The sequence below is a fragment of the Pongo abelii genome, chromosome 17 (assembly GCF_028885655.2).
Source record: "Pongo abelii isolate AG06213 chromosome 17, NHGRI_mPonAbe1-v2.0_pri, whole genome shotgun sequence".
Classification (NCBI taxonomy): Eukaryota; Metazoa; Chordata; class Mammalia; order Primates; family Hominidae; genus Pongo; species Pongo abelii.
In genome coordinates, this window is record NC_072002.2 from 86,136,341 (window position 1) to 86,155,506 (window position 19,166).

At 35.6% G+C, this 19,166-nt stretch overlaps 1 long non-coding RNA gene across 1 annotated transcript; it reads right to left on the bottom strand.

Moving 5' to 3' along the window:
* Positions 1 to 1,645: 1,645 nt before the first annotated feature.
* On the bottom strand, positions 1,646 to 18,262 carry LOC129051689 (uncharacterized). Its single transcript, XR_008516118.2, has 3 exons — positions 18,144 to 18,262; positions 11,207 to 11,318; positions 1,646 to 1,776 (listed from the first exon to the last, which is right to left on the bottom strand). It is a non-coding gene; the product is annotated as an uncharacterized LOC129051689 (long non-coding RNA).
* Positions 18,263 to 19,166: the final 904 nt, after the last annotated feature.

The following is a 19,166-nucleotide window of genomic DNA, read 5'->3' on the forward strand; positions in this document are numbered from 1 at the left end:
CTATGTGGAAGTTTATAATTTGGGATCCCAATATAATGTCATTAATACTGTTACAACATTTAAAATATGTATTTGTCAAAATAACACATTTAGGTTTTGATTTTGACAGACATGTTTATATGTGCATGATAAACTGTACATGATAAAATATAAATAATAAAGTGATAAAACCCAGTTTCAACATTTTTCTAGATAGGGGGAATTTCCTATTCACAGAAACAAGTCAATTCAATATAATTTTTACTTTTTATCACTAGCATATTATCTATTAGAAATATATTTCCTCATAAAACAAATACTTTTTAATTATTTTGCTGAACTGAATGCCAGTTTGGAATTAAAGTCATTACTTTTAAAATGTAAACATGCCACTGACCTAACATCTAGCTATGATCTATTGAGATAAATTATGACTCTATATGATATCCAGGGAGAGAAACCAGTCAATTATGTTAAAACTGATGTCATGATATATTTCTCAATGCATATGAGTATTATATAAATTTGGGGCCTACAGTGACTCTGGAGAAGACAAGAAAGAGGAAATGAGGGTAAAGGAGCCAAAGCTTCCCACATCCGAAATCATTCACCTAAATTATCTTTTCAATCCTTTTACCTACCTTATATAGAAAATGTTGTTATGATGCCCATATTATCCATATTACAAATTACAAAATTCAGAATGGTTAATTTTACGTAACTATCAACTACTAGAACCAGAAAAGAAACTTAAATCTCTTTTTCTCTTTTCTTTATCTTGAATTGCATCACAGTAAAATCTTAGACTAAAAGAAAAAATGAAAGAAATTAAATTTTTCTTGAAACCCAGGAGACTCTTTACAGTCTCTGTCTCAGTGTTGGCAAATAGAAACACAAAACATTTTAAAGCCAAAAATACCTACCATCATTAACTTTGAAGTTTGGTTCAATGATGTCCTTGACAACCCCTGAAGTAAATGGAAAGCTAATATTATATAAAAGAACACTTGCTCTCTCCGCTGGATTAAAGGCCTGTGATTTTAGAATTCTTAACTATTTTGAGAAATCAAATATTTGGTTTGGTTGAGAACTTACAATGTATTGATTCTCAAGTCTAAGTTCATCCAACAGGGTCCACCTCTTATTGCATATGTGCTTGGAATAATCACCATCATACATTAGCGATTAAGTGGTAGCTTTGAAGGAAAAGCAATCAAACAAACAATAACAAAATAAAACAAATTTAGAGTGTTACTCTAGAATTTGACCCTTCAAAAAAAAAAAATCATTTGTAACCACGTGCTAGCAGAACAACTTTGGAAAAGTTACTCTTTTTTTGCCTCAGTTTCCTCATTAAAGAATATGTATGTTACCCACCCATAGACTGTTTTGAAAATCAAACAAGTTAATAAATGTAAGTTAATTAGAACTACTAGATGCATAGCAAGTGTCCAATATGTATGATCTTTTATAATGTTATTGATAAATTTATTTCAATATGCAGTATTTTCCATTGAAGAATTCTCCTAACTCCTTTCACACAGCACGTTTTCTTCTTTTTATTTTAAGATGAGCAACTGCAATTCACGTTATTATACCATATACCATAAAGCTTTAAGTATCTTCTTTTTTATTTTATTTGTTTTTTATTATTGCTATTTTTTTATTCGGATCTCTCTGTGTCATGCAGACTGGAATGCAGTAGCCCAGTCATGGATCACTGCCACTCCCCTTTCCCGGGTTCAAGCAATCTTCCTGCTCCATCCTTCTGAGTAGCTGGAGCTGGTTCCCTTTGGCCTGGAGAAATAAGAAGAAAGTTCCTCGCATGTCATGCCACTCAGATGAAATTGAAAACTAAAACCCATCCCACATGTTAACATAGATCTGAAGAGCTTCATCTCCGTGCACCAGGACTCCAACCAACACTGAGTAATTAAAACGAAAACGGTTTCCTAGATGGTGAATCCCCTAGTTTCCCTGCAGAGGCAAATGTAAAATTAACATAGAGAGAAGTTTCCATAATCTGGACACAGAAGTTCCAGGAAAAAAGAAAAGGCCCATCAAAGAAAAGTTCCCAGTACAGAAAACTGCTTGTTACACGAGGAAATTAAGAAGTAAAACAAAATCGGCATATGTGAGAACAAAAGACAATGATCACTCATGATCACTCCAAGAACAGGAGACAGTAGAGTAGAGGTGTGATATTTGCTGAAGAGAAAATACTGTCAGAAACTAAAAGATCGAGTCTGAACATTTTTACTAACAAGAAGGAAACGCCAGTACCTCTCCAAGATGAGATATGAGGGGAAAGGAAGGGGGTGGATTTTAGAGCCACAATCTCATGAATCACCTCTGCTCGCATTTAGTACAGCAAAGCCTCCGAGTGTTACTGTGTAGCTGTGTAGGTAGCATCGGGTTTGCTGGGGGTGGCCAGCTACAAGACATGGGTGAATGTTTTGGAAAAAACTGTCCAGTTGCCTCTGCTTTATACGGGGTGACCCCTAGTTGGGATTGTGTGGCCTGATCAGGCCAGCCCGCTGAGGGGCCCAGATCAGGATGTATCATAAAATTACTTGACATTCATAAAACATTTTGGAGGGTGTCCAGCACATTGTACTTGAGACATAACAATTGGAAAATAAAAATGGCAATACAAGACAACAAAATATGTATGCTTAAGATGGAAAACAACGGCAAGAAGAAATAGTAACACAAGATTCAAATGCGCAAACTGGGTGTTAAGATTTACTTCAATTTATAAATATGGAAAAGATAGACACTGGAATCATTGAGTAATCAGTGGTTGCATTGAAGTAGTTTAGAAAATGGACTTGCTAGGTCCTAGGTTGGAAGACAGAATGGAAGAAAGAATCTCCCAAAAACACAACCCTCGGAAAACTGTTTATACCCCATAGATTCATATATTTATCGTATATGTCAGCAAATGTCAACAGCATATCTACTTTTTTAACAAAGCCAGCATATTCTAACAATTTTCCTAGAGAGAAAAAAAGTTGTTTTCAGAAATGAATGCTTTTTAAAAAAATTATAGGAAAATCAGTTGGAAATGCCCTGACCAGGGCCTGCAAAATCAGTGAATTATACTCCCATGTAAACTACCTGCTGTTCTTGTAGGAAAGGAGCAGACTTACCTAATTTTTAGAAAATGCCAGTTTCATTGTAAATGGTCCCAAATCATACAACCCAATATGAAGATCTAATAGGAAGGAAATAATTAGAAATATGTAAGATGTAAAGGAGGAGAGCATGTTGAATAATTGGAGAGAGAGAAAAAAGGATAGAGAAAATAAATAGCAAAACATGATTGTTAAAAAAAAAAAGAAAGATAATGACCAACAGATTTCTCATCAGTCAAATCTGATCATTTTGAAAGTGATAATTAAAAACAAAAAAGTATAAAATGCAAGGCCTTATGTATTCAAGGAATTATTAAAATTAATGAAAATATTCTTCACCCCACTTAGCATTGCCGTTCTCTTTCATAAAAACCTGACTTAATGTTTTGTTACTAAATGTAAGTATTTCACTTTCAAAAAAAGAACAAATGTTCTCTAGCTAAAATAAATAGAAAATAGGACATGAGAGGCTAATTCTTCAGGGAAATGGCACTGTGCCAGATGGCTCATGTGTTAACAAGAATATTCAAATGATCCTCGCTGGCCCTGGTTGCTTCCTCTCACCCAGATCCCTCAAATGTGACTATTACTTGGAGAACTGTAGGGAGTGGATGCATGGGAAGAACACATGTTATGATTGTGGCATTAATATCTACCCAATTATTCACATGTTTATAGGACCATTCTAATGAATTTTGACAATTTACAAAACTATATCCCAGTTTACAAAATCAACATCCCCACCCTTCATCCACGCCATGTGCCATGGATCAGCGAAATATCAATCCAAATGCCAAAATTCAATTTTATTCTAACAGCTTATTTTGCTTGACTCTCTGAGACATAGTTAACTTCTCTTTATCTCACATTCCTTTGCCACTAATGAGGATATTACTGTATTGGGTTGCTTAGTGAAACAGTTAATATAAAATGATGCAATAATACTTGTCAAATATGAGAAGCTTTACTGATTAATGAAATAAATAGTGAAAACTACCTGACTTGTTTCAATGTGATTAAGAGAGTGCTAAAGATTTGTGAGAGAATATAAACTATGTGACATGATATAGAGGTTAATGTGGAGAATAGTGGTTAAGAAAGCACATTGCATTCAACTTAATTAGGTGTTTTTTTTCAGTAACCATGATTTTCCCGTGAAGCTAAAGCACCTTCTTATTCATCCAACAAGACTGCTACTGCCTTGGGGAGAATGTTTTCCGAAATGTCATAGTGTCATGGACCACTTTTAATGGTTTAAATGAGAAAGCAGAATAAATAGAAATTGATGTATTTGTTCCTCAAGTACGTATTGTCTGCCAAATAGTTTCCAGACTCATTACTAACTGCTAGAGAGAGAAAAATACAATGTACTGTGCTCAAGGGCTGCAGGTGGACATGAAAACCAAAATGTTCTTTTCTCCTTTTTTAATCCCTAAACAGATAAGTCCTTCAAGTTGGGCAGCAGGCACATTCCACAACATATCAGCAAACCTTGCTTTCAACAGTGTTTACTGTCAAAGTGAGAATATACAGAGAGTCCTTCCTTAGGCTGAGTTTAATTTCAGAAAGTATCAAAGGGTGTGTTCTGGAATATGAGGGCCATGATTTCACAGTGCAGTTGCTACAATGATACAAAGTTATTGTTCTCTTTCAAAATAATCTCTTGAAAACACTGGAAAACATCATTAATAAAATGTACCTTAACCCTATCACTTAAAAAAGGTGTATAGAATGAGTTAAACATCAACTACTGCCTCACCTTCTCCTCCCAAAAACATCACTGAGAGATACACATGACTAACATTTCAAAGCCAAATGTCACTGTGTAAGTTTCAAGCCTTGATGGAACTTGGCTTGTTTTAAATAAAATATTTTATTGAGGTACACAATAATAAGACAAGTGATCAATTCATACAGTTCAACAGATTGTTACTGCTAAGCACTCCAACGTAACCACTACAGGGGCAGATAAAGAACAGTATCAGTATCCCAGAAGAAGTGCCAGCCACTTTTGTACCAACAGGAGCTCAGCAAATATTTTTCCTATGAAAGAATCAATAAAACCAGACAAAATGGCAAAAACAATCATTTAAGTTCTCTGAAAATTGACCAAGGTGCATAGAAAAAACTGAGAAGCATTTATTCAAGAAAAGATACTGATTTTCAGAATGTACAGGGGGAATCAGTGCCATTTAACCAGGCTGTGTTCCCACCCCGCTCCCTCCTCCCCACCCCACTGACTTCCATCTCCATGTTGCAGAAGGACTTCTCAGGGCAAGTGGGGCCAGCCATGACAACTGTCAACTCCAAGCCTCAGTTACCTGGAGCTCTGGCTTTCTGATGCAGACCTTTATTCTAGCCTCCCATTTTGCTTACTGTAATTTCACTCTCTGTGAGAAATTTGGCAACCACTTTCACAACCCATTTACTTATTGGTTCAACTCCAGGATCCATGTAAAGCAATTTCAGAAGTTTTAACCATATCTTCATGAGAAGAACATTTACTATGTAGAGTACAATATTTATATACATTTCCCGTTATCATTGCCATTAGAGTTTCCAGTCAATCACCCTTTCTCCAGAGTTACTTAGATCAGTGTCTTCTCCCCATGTTCTTCAGTGCAGTGATTTCCGTTATAATTAGACTCATTTGTCACAGTTGACATTCTGTCTTGGGATCCCAGAATGTCCTGGCTTATTTCTTTTAATAATGTGCATACATTAATGTTTACACTTTGTGCTATACGATTCTATGCTTTTGTCCAATGCATAGTCTCACATCCACCACTAGGGAACCATTCAGATTTGTTCCATCACTGTCACAAGTCCTCTTGACTTCCCCTTCTAAACATTCTACTCTCCCCAAACCTTTGGCAGCCACTCATTCATTTTTCATGTCTACGGTTTTGCCTTTTCCAAAATGTCAGATGGATGGAATCATTCTGATGGTGCGTGTAGACTTTGTGGTGTAGCTTTTTCCAGTAATCTAACTGCATGTAAGTTTTATTTATGCAGTTGGGTAAATCAGTAACTCATTTCTATTTATCTCAGAATAATATTCTTTGCATGGATATGCCACACTTTGCTTATCCATCCCACTGTTTCCACTTTTTTACTATTCTAAGCAAAGCTGCCACTGAAATTCATGCAAAAGTCTGTGTGGTCATGTACTTTTATTTCTCTTGGGTAAATGCCTCGGAGTGTAATATTAAGATTATATGGTATATGGTGTATGTTTAAGTTTATAAGAAACTATAAAATTTTTTCAAATGTGGTTGCAATATTTTGTATTCTCCCCAGACGTTAAGTGAGTATTTCAGTTGCTTTGTATCACTGCCAACACTTGGTATGATCAGTCTTTTAAATTTTAGTCATTTCAATCAATGTATAGTGATACTTCATTGTGATTTTATCTTGCATTTCCCTAATAACAAAAGATGTTAAACATCTCTTCATTTATTTGCTTTTCGGCCATATATCTTTTTTGTGAAGTGTCTGTTCAAACGTTTTGCCCATTTTTAAATTGGACTGGTAGTTTCCTTATTAGTGATTTCCAAGAGTGTCTTATACATTCTAAATAAAAGTCTTCTATCAGGTATATGTGTTGCAGACAGTCTCTTTAAGAGAATGAATATCTCTCTATTCTCTTAATGGTATTTTGAGTAAATTTCAAAATTTGGCATTATTCATTACCTGATGTCCAGCATCACGAAAACTGTTGCTCCCTTTAGTTTGTCTATTTTTAGACAATATTTGTCTATGTTTATTTATCTGAGATAAATAGAAATGAGTTACTGATTTAACCAACTGCACAAATAAAACTTACATGCAGTTAGATTTTTAGACAAACTATAGGAATATTTTTTTCTATGTGAATATTTTTTTCCCATTTCATAGTTCTTGTTTGCTACACATTGGTGGTGATGTTGATAACACAGAGAGTAAATCCAGTCCCTGTTTTTTCATTTTGTTTAGAAGTTCTTTTTTGCTACACACTGGTGGTTGTGTTGATATTGAGTCCCTCTTTATCTCTGGCATACTTACTGAATCTTGAAATGTTAGTTTATATAGGGTTTTCTTCAAGTTATCTAGGTATGACAGGTTCTTGATTAAAGGCTTATTACACTGTAAAAATGGTTACTCTTTGCCAATTAATTAAACCCTCCCAAGCTTAGTTAACTTTAAATGGACTTATTCCTATCTTTACATATTTTCTCAGTCATTACAAATTCTGCAAGCAATTGGAACACATATCAGATGCAAATGCCACTTGTATGAGTTAATCTTGCTCGTCTATCATTCAAAGTAGTTTAAGATGTTGCTAGGCAGTCTTGTACTTAATCCTAAATTACTAGCACAGAATTACGATATCAACTAATTATACAATATATTGTAACTATATTAAAAAGTATCATGCTTGGTTTCTCTTCTAGTCTCTGCACTAGTCTTATTGGTAATTTTTTCAACTTTTATTTTAGATTCAGGGGGGTACATATACAGGTTTCTTACCTGGGTATATTGCTTGATGTTGAGGTTTGGGGTATGAATGGTTCCGTCACCCAGTAGCAAGCACAGTACCCAATGGATAGTTATTCAACACTTACCTCCCTCCCTTCTTTCCCCCACTAGTAGTCCCCAGTTTCTATCGTTGACATCTTTATGTGCATTAATACCCAATGTTTAGCACTCACTTATAAGTGAGAACATACAGTATTTGGTTTTCTGTTTTTTGTTTTAATTTGCTTGGGATAATGGCCTCCAGCTACATCCATGTTGTAAGAAGCATGATTTCATTCTTTTTATGGCTGTATAGTATTTCATGGTGTATATTTACCACATTTTCTTTATGAACTACTGGATATAAACAAAACGTGGTACATATACCATGAAATACCACTTCTTTGTCCACTGTTGATTGGCACCTAGGTTGATTCCATGTCTTTGCTATTGTGAATACTATTGCAATGAACGTGAGGGGGCATATGTCTTTTTGGCAGAATGATTTGTTTTCTTTTGGATATATTCCCAGTAATGGGATTGCTGGGTTGGATGGTAGTTCTGTTTTAAGTTATTTGAGAAGTCTCAAAACTGTTTTCCACAGTGGCTGAACTAATTTACATTCCCACCAACCGTGTGTTAGTGTTCCCTTTGCTTTGCAGCCTTGCCAGCATCTATTGTTTTTAGGCTTTTAATAATGGCCGTTCTGACTGGTGTGAGATGGTATCACACTGTAGTTTTAATTTGCATTTCTCTGATAATTAGTGATATGGAGCATTTTTCCATATGTTTGTTGGCTGCTTCTTAGTTTTTTGTTTTTTTTTTGAGAAATGTCTGTTCATATATTTTGCCCAATTTTAGATCATGTTGTTTTTTGTCCCTGTTGAGTTAAGTTCCTTATAGATTCTGAATATTAGACCTTTGTTAGATGCATAGCTTATGAATATTTTTTTCCCATTTCATAGGTTGTCTATTTACTCTGTTGGTAGTTTCTTTTGGTGTACAGAGCTCTTTAGTTTAATTAGGTCCCACTTATCAATGTTTGTTTTTGTTAGAGTTGCTTTTGAGGACTTAGTCATAATTTCTGTCCATTGATCAATGTCCAGAACGGTGTCTCCTAGGTTTTATTCTAGGATTCTTATAGTTTGAGGTCTTACATTTAAATATTTAATCCATCTTGAATTAGTTTTTGTATATGGTGAAATTTAGGGGTCAATTTTCAATCTTCTGCATATGGCTGGCCAGCTATCCCAGCACTATTTATTGAATAGAGAGTCCTTTCCCCATTGTTTATTTTTGTCTATTTTGTTGAATAACAGATTGATGTAGGTTTGTGGCTTTATTTCTGGGCTCTCTATTCTGTTCCATTTGTCTAGGTGTCTGTTTTTACATCAGGACCACACTGTTTTGCTTACTGTAGCCTCACAGTATAGTTTGAAGTCAGATAATGTGGTGCTTTGTTCTTTTTGCTTAGTATTGCTTTGGCTATTCAAGCCCTTTTTGGTCTCATATTCATTGTAGATTAGTTTTTTTCTATAATAGTTCTGTGAAAAATGGCATCGTTAGTTTGATAGGAATCACATTGAATATGCAGATTGCTTTGGGCAGTATGGCCATTTTAAGGATATTGATTCTTCCAATTCATGAACATGGAATGTTTTTCCATTTGTTTATGTCATCTGTAATTTCTTTTAGCAGTAGTTCTCCTTGTAGAGATCTTTCACCTCCTTGGCTAGATGTATTCCTAGGTATTTTATTTTTTGTGTATGAGCTAGTTTTACTATTGAGTTAGTTCCCAATATGACCATCTTGATTGTATATGATGAAAGCCCATATATATAATATATGTGTAATATATATGTATACTAACCCACATTTATATTCAAACATCTATAATTGCTTCTGTGTTTATCCATCTACATATACATTGAGCTAAACTTCAGTTTATAGTGATATCTCTGACTGTAAGACAGCTTGCATGGATCATTCTAGTTTTTTTCTTCCTGTCTACCTGTAACTTCTCTCTCAGACTATGAGAAGCTTGGCCCTTAGAATCTACCCTCCATTTACTTATTAGTGAAACCCACATATATAGGAAAAGTATTTCAGTATTGTAGATCTGTAAATTTTCTCCATGAGAAAGACACTTACCATCTAGAATGCAGTGATTGTGTGCAGTTCTTTTTGTCTTCTTCCAAATGCCACTGTCCTAAATTATTCATATCAGCTTCATCCATACCTCCAACACTCCCTGCTTTCTTCAGCACACTTATGCCTAATTTCTATAATCCCATTAGATTCAATTATACAATAAGCATTCTCTTCCATCCTGGGGTCCCTGATACCTGTGTGTACTTTAAGTTATCATACATTAAAGCTTATTCTTTCTGATATACAAACATGAGTTTGAGGAAATGCAAGCATCATGCATTTGTTTCCCCACTCTAAATAATTCCCTGTGCTTGCCCTAGTCAAACACTCGAACTTTCTCAAATCCTTGACAATAACAGATCTATATTTTGAATGTATAGTTTTACTTTTTTCCAAATTTCATATGAATGAAATTATACAATATGTAGACTATGGGTTTGGCTTTTTAAACTTGGTTAAAAAAGAAAAATCAATAACATTAATTCATGTTGTTGAGTGAATCAATAACCCACTCCTCTTTATCACTGAATAGTATTCCATTATGTGGATGTACTCTCATTTTCATTTCATTTCCCTATTAAGGAACATCTTATTTTCATTTTTAGAAATTATGAGTAAAGTGCTATGAATATTTACATATGTTTTTGTGTGAACACATTTTAAATTCTCTTGGGTAAATATTTAGGAATGTGGTTGCTGTCTCTTATAGTAAGTCTGTGTTTAACTTTATGAATATAAGTCTCTATCCCAAATAGACTGTGCCATTTTGCATTCCCCATAAGCAATAAATAAGAGTACCTCTTACTCCAAATCCTGGCCAGAAATTTATTTTGTGTTTTCATTTTTGCCATTCTAATAGTGCATAATGGTATTTCATTGTGCTTTTATATGATTTCCCTAATGAGAAATGACGTTGAGCCTATTTCCAAATGTTTATTTGCCATCCATATATTTTCTGTGGTGTAGTATCTTTTCAAATTTATGACAACTTTTAGAAAGTGGTTATTTGCTTTCTTATTGGTGAGTTTTAATATTCTTTATGGTTACTGGCTGAAAGTCCTTTCATCCAGATATGGATTTTGCAAATATTTTTATTTAGAGTGTGGCTTATCTTTTCATTATCTAAACAATAATTTGCAGAGAAAAATTTGCAATTTTTATAAAGTCCAATAACACTTCTCTCTTTTTTTCATTGTACTTCTGGTGTAGTAGCTATAAATTCATTCCCAAACATGAACATCATACATCGGGGCCTATTAGGGGTTGGGGGGCTGGGGGAGGAATAGCGTTAGAAGAAATACCTAATGTAAATGACAAGTTGATGGGTGCAGCAAACCAACATGGCATATGCTTACCTCTGTAACAAAACTGCACATTGTGCACATGTACCCTAGAACTTAAAGTATAATAATAAAACAAAATATTTCACATACAAATCTCACCTTCCAGGATAGGTATTATTTGTTGAATGCCTATGGTGTGTCAGGCATTCTTCTAGGGACTGGAGATACAAGAATGAACAGGACAAAGTTCCAGCTCTCATGGACCTGCATGCTTATGAAGGGAGACAGACAAGAACAAGTAAACAATGAACAAGATAACTCCAGCTAGTGGTAAGTTATTATGGAGAAAAATGTCAACTTAGATAAGGTTGTCTTGGAAGGCATCACTGGAGTGACATTTGACTTAAGATGTGGGGAGACGGAATTACTGTGCAGAGCAAAGAATTAATAAGGAGGTTATACTTCATTGTCTGATGCTTCATTACCCCAGATTTAAAGAAAAATTAAAGAAGGCATACAAATGCATTACAGTATGTCAGAAAAATGGCCTTGACTGGGCATGATGGCTCATGCCTGTAATTTTAGCACTTTGGGAGGCCAAGGTGGGCGGATCACCTGAAGTCAGGAGTTTGAGACCAGCCTGGCCAAAATGGTGAAACCTCATCTGTACAAAAAAAACAAAATTACAAAAATTAGCTGGGCATGGAGCGTGCACTTGTAGTCCCAGCTATTCAGGAGACTGAGGCAGGAGAATCACTTGAATCTGGGAGGCAGAGGTTGCAGTGAGCTGAGATCAGTCCACTCTACTCCAGCATGGGCGACAGAGTGAGACTGTGTCTCAAAAAAAAAAAAAAAAAGCCCTTAAGGTAGAAATGAACTTGGCCTATATATTCAAGAAACATCAAGGAAATGAAGAGTAATAGGAGATGAAGCAAGAGGCACAGAAAGGAGGAACTCAGTCATGCAGGAACTCTTTGCTGTGGAAATGTGGAATGTGAGTTTTATCCTAAGTACAATGGGAAGCTATAGGAAGTTTTAAGGAAGAGAGTAATATGATTTGTGCTTTTATCAAATAACGTTAGTTTTTTCCTTTGCTAACTCCTACTTATTCTTTAGGTGTCTTAGCTTCTTAGGTTAAATTACTTAATACATATATCACTCATATATATACTGAATGAATACATGCATGAATGAATAAAAAATAATAATAATAATAAATTCATTCCCAAACACAAGATTCTGTAGATCTTCTCCTAGATATTCATCTAGAGGTTCTATACTTATTTTTATATCTTACATTTAATTTATAATCAATTCCTAGTTAATTTTTAAATGAGTATTATTTTAGTTGAAGTTTTTTATATGAATATATGATTGTTTCAGCATCATTCATTGAAAAGACTGTCATTTTTTTCTTTTAGACAGAGTCTCAGTCTGTTGCCTAGGCTGGAGTGCAGTGGCAAAATCCCAGCTTGCTGCAACCTCTGCCTCCTGGGCTTAAGTGATTCTCCTGCCTCAGCCTCCTGAGTAGCTGGGACTTTAGGCGCCCACCATGACACCCAGCTCATTTTTGTATTTTTAGTAGAGATGGGGTTTCACCATGTTGGTCAGGCTGGTCTTGAACTCCTCTCCTCAGGTGATGCACCCGCCTCGGCCTCCCAAAGTGCTGGGATTACAGGCGTGAGCCACCACGCCGAGCCTCTATTGAATTTCTTTTGTTTCCTTGTCAAATTAATTTACTATATTTGCATGTATCTCTTTATGAGCTCCCTTCTGTTCAATTGATGTATAACAGCAGGTCAGTACCACACTGTCTTAATTAATGTAGATTTATAGTAAGACTTGAGATTGGGTAATATGAGTCCTTCAATTTGTTCTTCTTTCAGAATTGCTTAGGCTATTCTATTTCTCCGGCTGTTCATATACATTTTGGATTCTTGTTCATTTCCACAAAAAGAATTTATTGTTGTTTTGTTTGAGATGTTATTCAAATAAGCTGAATTGGAGAGAAGTGGTAGCTTAACAATATTCTGCCTTTTAATATATAAGCATAGTATATATCTCCAATTATTTAGGTCTTTGTTGACTTCTTTCACCAGATTTTTCAGTTTTCAGCATAAAAATCCTGCACCTATATTGTTAGTTTATACCAAAGTATTTCATTTATTTTGTGTTCAATTTTTTAAACTTCATATTTAAATTTTTTATCTCTGGAATATAAGAATGTAATTAACCTTTACATATTAAACTTGTATACTACTACTGTGCTAACCTCATTATCAGTTCCAAGAAATTTTGTAGATTATTTGGGATTTTCTACATAGATGGTCATGTCATTAGCAAATAAAGGTTTTTTTCTTTTTTCTACATTTTGTTTTATCTTAACCTTCTTAATTATTATGGGGCTTTTCAAATGATCACTTTCATCATGAGTGAATCATTGTAGTTGGTGTTTATACAGGAGGTGGTCCATTTTCACCTAAGTAGTCCAATTTATGTGTGTAGAAACATCCGTAGAATTTCCTTTTCATCCGCTTGATGTCTGCAGTGTTTACAGTGATATCTCTTGTTTCATTCTTGATACTGGTAACTTGTGCCTTCTCTTTTTCTTTGCCAATCTTGCTAGAGAGTTGTTCATTTTATTAATCTTTTTTAAAAACAGCTTTGGGTTTCACTGATTTTCTCTGTTATTTTCCTATTTTTAATTTTGTTGACTTCTGCTCTAATTTTTGCTTATTTTAGGTTGAATTATTTGCTCATCTTTCTCTAATTTCCTAAGATGCAAGCTTCAGTTATTAATTTTAGGTCTTTCTTCTTTCTAAACATATGTATTTAGCACTATAAATTTCCCTGTAAGCACTGAGTTAGCTGCATCCCACAAATTTTGATATGTCATAGTTTCATTTTTATTTACTTCTTTTTTATATAAGTTCTCTTGAGACTCCCCCCTTTGAGCCATAGATTATTTAGAAGTACATTGTTTACTTCCTGAATACTGGAAGATTGCTCATATATTTGTCTGTTATTGATCTCTAGCTTAATGCAGATATGGTCTAAGAATGCACATTGTATGTCTTCTGTTTTCTCCATTTTAAAAATGTGGGTTATAGATCAGAAAGTGGTATCTTTGGTTGATGTTTTATGCATACTTGAGAAGAATGCTTATGCTGTTTTTGCTAAATGAAATGTTCTGTAAATGTCATTTAGGTCAAGATTTTGATACTGCTCTTCAGGTTATTTATTACCCTTGCTAAATTTTCTTCCTCCTTGTTTTATCAGTCATCGAGAGAGCAGTTTTTAAATCTCCAAAGAAAATTGTGGGTGTGTCTGCTTCTCCATTTAAATCCGTCATTTTTTTTGCCATATATATTTTGAAATTCTGTCTTAAAATTCATACTCATGAAAGATTGTATGTCTTTTTGAAGAATTTACTGTAACATCCCTCTTTATCCTTGAAATTTTCCTTGTGCTGAAATTTATCTTAAGTTAATATAGCTATTCTGGCTCTCTTTTGCTTAGTTTTGAATTAATTATTTTTCCCTATTTTCCCTTTAAACTGTCTAAATATCATTTTAACGATGTTTTCTTGTGCACAACATGTAGATGGGTTTTGCTTTTGTACACAGTTTGACAATTTTTATCTTTTAAGTGGTTTGTTTAGAACATCTCCATTTAAAATGATTATTGATAAAGTTGGCTTAAAAGTTACCATTTTGCTCACTGTTGTCTATTCATTAAATCATTGTTTTTCTCCTACATTTTCTGATTTTAAGTGAACTTTTTAATAATTCCATTTAAATTTTTCTATTAATTTTTAATTTATTTATTAATATTACTTATACGTCTTTTCGGAAGTTTTTAAATAATTGTTATAGGGCTTGCAATATACATTTCAAAATAATCTGAACCCCCCCTTTATATACTTATACACGACTTCATATGTAGTGAAATGACTTCATAATGGTTTATTGCCAATTCGCCTTCTCCTACTGTACCGTTGTTATCATATAGTTCAGTTCTACACATGCTCAAGCAAGCTGTAATCTTCCTGACAGTGATCGTCTCGATATCAAGGGATAACTGCTTTCCTGCAAACTTAGTTCTATTTTGGGTTCCAGGAAATTGGTTAATTTTATTTTCCTAGCTTTTTTTTTTTTTTTTTTTTTTTTTTTGAGACGGAGTCTCGCTCTGTCGCCCAGGCCGGAGTGCAGTGGCGTGATCTCAGCTCACTGCAAGCTCCGCCTCCCGGGTTCACGCCATTCTCCTGCCTCAGACTCCCGAGTAGCTGGGACTACAGACGCCCACCACCAGGCCCGGCTAATTTTTTGTATTTTTAGTAGAGAGGGGGTTTCACCGCGTTAGCCAGGATGGTCTCGATTTCCTGACCTCATGATCCACCCGTCTCGGCCTCCCAAAGTGCTGGGATTACAGGCTTGAGCCACCACGCCCGGTCTTTTTTTTTTTTTCCTGAGTGCAAGGGACATATTTTCAGAGCTCTATTATCTTCAGGCTGAAACTGAAACTTAGCTCTTATATGTCAGTAGTGAGGTATCATGCGATTCTACACATGGCTTTGATGACCACATATCCTTGTGTCTCTCAAATCTTTGTCTTACTTGTCTTTTCCTCTAGAATTTGAATTGTCTGCTTTCCGTTTCCTTTTGGGTATCCTAAAGACACCGCAGGTCTGCTCTGCTTCAAAACAGAAGCCATCATGTCCTCCATATCTCTTCTTCTTGTAATCTTTTGTGTCTCTGTTAACGGTCTCTCCTGAGACCCAACCTGAGGTATTTCTAGACTATTTTCTGCATCCGCTATTCCATATGTAATCATTTCTCAAGTGTCTCTAAGTAATTGTCTTTGCTCCCACAATTCATATTCCTATTGCTGTGGTTAAGGGCTTTTCTCTCTCTCACTTGGGCACATTTTAAAGTCCTCCATTATCTAGTCTTAATAATATCAAGCATTTTTTTTCCTCTCCTGAAACAGAATTTTTTTCCTTTATGAGGCTTTGCCTCAGACGTCTGAGGTTTGACAAGCTCTTCCTTGCCTAACACAGCCTACGCCTTTGTGAAACGAGAACTTTCCTTTCTAATAAGCCCTTAGCTGACTCCAAATCGTCCTACAACTTACTTACGATGCATGTTCCTCTAGGAAAACTTTACAGAGCTCCATGGCCAAGGTAAGTGCTAGAACTGGCAGGGAACCTGACTGATACCCTTCTCACCATAGCCACAATGCTTCGTCTGTAGATAGCTCATTTTTCCGACAATAAGTTCCTGAAAGTCAAATAGTCTCTTATGTTTGTCTATGTGTCTCCGGCATTTGAACTGACATTTGCCTCCCCCCCCCCCCCCCCGCTTTTAACACCAGGCTGAAGTAAATAAAGACAGAGACAATTGTAACTACTGAGTTCCAACATCATTCTTCTTAAGAATATGACAAGATTTCTCACTAGAGTTTCTTTAAGTATGGTCACTGGATTTAGTGTATTTATTTTGAGGCTTTTTTAGTTTGACTTTGTTTTTTTTTTTTTTTTTTGAGACGGAGTCTCGCACTGTTGCCCAGGCTGGAGTGCAGTGGTGCGATCTCCGCTCACTGCAAGCTCCGCCTCCCGGGTTCACGCCATTCTCCTGCCTCAGCCTCCCGAGTAGCTGCGACTACAGGCGCCCGCCACCACGCCCGGCTAATTTTTTTGTAATTTTAGTAGAGACAGCGTTTCACCGTGTTAGCCAGCATGGTTTCGATCTCCTGACCTCGTGATCCGCCATCCTTGGCCTCCCCAAGTGCTGGGATTACAGGCGTGAGCCACTGCGCCCAGCATTTTTTTTTTTTTTTTGAGTTGGAGTTTCGCTCTTGTTGCCCAGGCTGGAGTGCAGTGGCGCTATCTCGGCTCACTGCAACCTGTGCCTCCTGGGTTCAAGTGATTCTCCTTCCAGCCTCCCTAGTAGCTGGGATTACAAGCATGCGTCACCACGCCTGGCTAATTTTGTATTTTTAGTAGAGACGGAATTTCTCCATGTTGTTCAGGTAGTTTGAACTTTTTTAATGGTTACATTTTCCAACATTGAAAGAATGGCATAGCTGGGCAGAAAAAGTTAATTTTCTTCTTGCAGCCACATTTCTAAAATGCAATGGAATGCTGCAGCTCTAACTACTTAGCTCTGAGACAAATCAAAGTCAGAGTCTGCGTCCCCACGTGCTTGTTCTGATGCGGGAAGCCCTGCTTCCCCGCTGCTCCAGACTCATTATGTGGAATTGGGTGGTCCTGACATCTCTGTCCTCGGAACTGTGAGGTCAGAATTCCCTCCCTGGCAGTAACACAAAACGACATTTGCCAGGATTTCCGGGGCAGAATGGCTGTTATATTATCTATTTTTCAAAGATTTCACATGTATTTAATTTCCCCCTAAGCTTTATACTTTGTCATTAAAAAATGTAAATGACATATTTAGGCTTCCATATCAGAAATGATTTTGAATTGTTAAATAATTTCCTGACATGGCATGATGCTTTTCAAATAATGTCTATGAGTCGATTTAAAAAGTAGAGGAAATATCACATCGAAGTCAGGACTGGCGTAGGCGCGGCCGTGAAAGCTGATCTGTCAGTGTGCGTTAGTAGTCACCTACCATTTCCCCATCCTGTGCGGCTTTCCTGAGCATAAATCGCCAATCCCCTGACTTGCCTAGAGGGAATATCATATCACACAGCAGGCATGATTGTAGTCAATTATTTTTCCCTGTTAGTAGGATGCACATCCTTGTCAGTCTCTAAACATAAGAAAACACACTGCCCACTCTCCTCTCTATTGTTCGTCTCTTAATTAATGCTCATAGCTTAATCTAAGAAAAATACCAAATGGCACCATTACTCCAAAGTGGGTGGGTGCACTTTGCATGTATATAGATGATAAATTATTGATGTTTGTATGGTGACAAGAAAAATAAAATTAAAAAGATATGTTTAAAGGTTACCTAGAAGGTATTATAAACATTCTATTTTAAAATCAGTTCTACACATTGCAGTTCTCCACAGTTTGGGAAAATAATCGTATGTGAGTTAAGGGTTCATTTGCTAGATGATACTCTCTTACCTAATATTTGAAGGAAAAAGGAATATGAAACTCATTTCTGATTCAGGCAACTGAGTCACTATTTTAAAATCTCTGGTGCAGTTCATTTCATACTTGGACTGAGATATTATGATAGATTCGTTAGGTTCTAGGTTACCATGGTGACAAGTCATTATTTCTAAAAGTAATTTGACACATCTCAAGATTTTGGCCCTTCTGTATTCCTATATGGTGCTACAAAGAGAAAGTGTTAGTTAACTTTAGAAATATTTCCAGTAGATATAGAAAGGAAAAACTACAATATTTGCCTTCAAAGCTGCTAGCCCTAGAGAAAATTTAATTGAGATTTTTTAGGAAAAGTAGTCTATAGGGGCATAAGCCACACTGATGCTGCATATATTTATTTTTTAATCTGTCAAGCTTTGTGGAAAAATAACCACCTATAATTAGTTGTGTTTTCCAGTTAAAACTAAAAGCAATAAAATGTAAACCATGAGCCCATTTAAAGCTTCATTTCTCATATCCTATTTATAATGACAAATCATATAACTGGCCTCTTTCTATGCTCAAGTCATTTGTGGAGATAACCAACATTGTGTTATCAAATAATCTATCTATTGCCTTAAAGGCTTAGAGGTAGACATGAGAAACATATTCTATAAGGAATTGGATTTATGGCACATCTGGTAATTATCTTCTTGTTACCAAGGTGGCAATGATATGGATACACCATTTCTTAAGCTTCAGGAAATGAATTATCCCTAAAGTACATTCTGGTATTTCAATACATTAACACACTTGCCAATCATGTGTAAGGCATTGTACTAGACACTTTTTGTATACCATTAAATGAGTGTTATCAGACCCCCTGTGATGTTGGTGTTGTCAATTATATTGTATATATCCATATATTTAGACTTAATACATTTAAATACATTTTTAACAGCTAGTACATGGAGTCGTAGAATTTTCTCTACGATGGAGGTCAAATTGTTTTCATGCTAGATTTTAAGCTTCATGCACTGTTAAGACAGTGCCATGTTT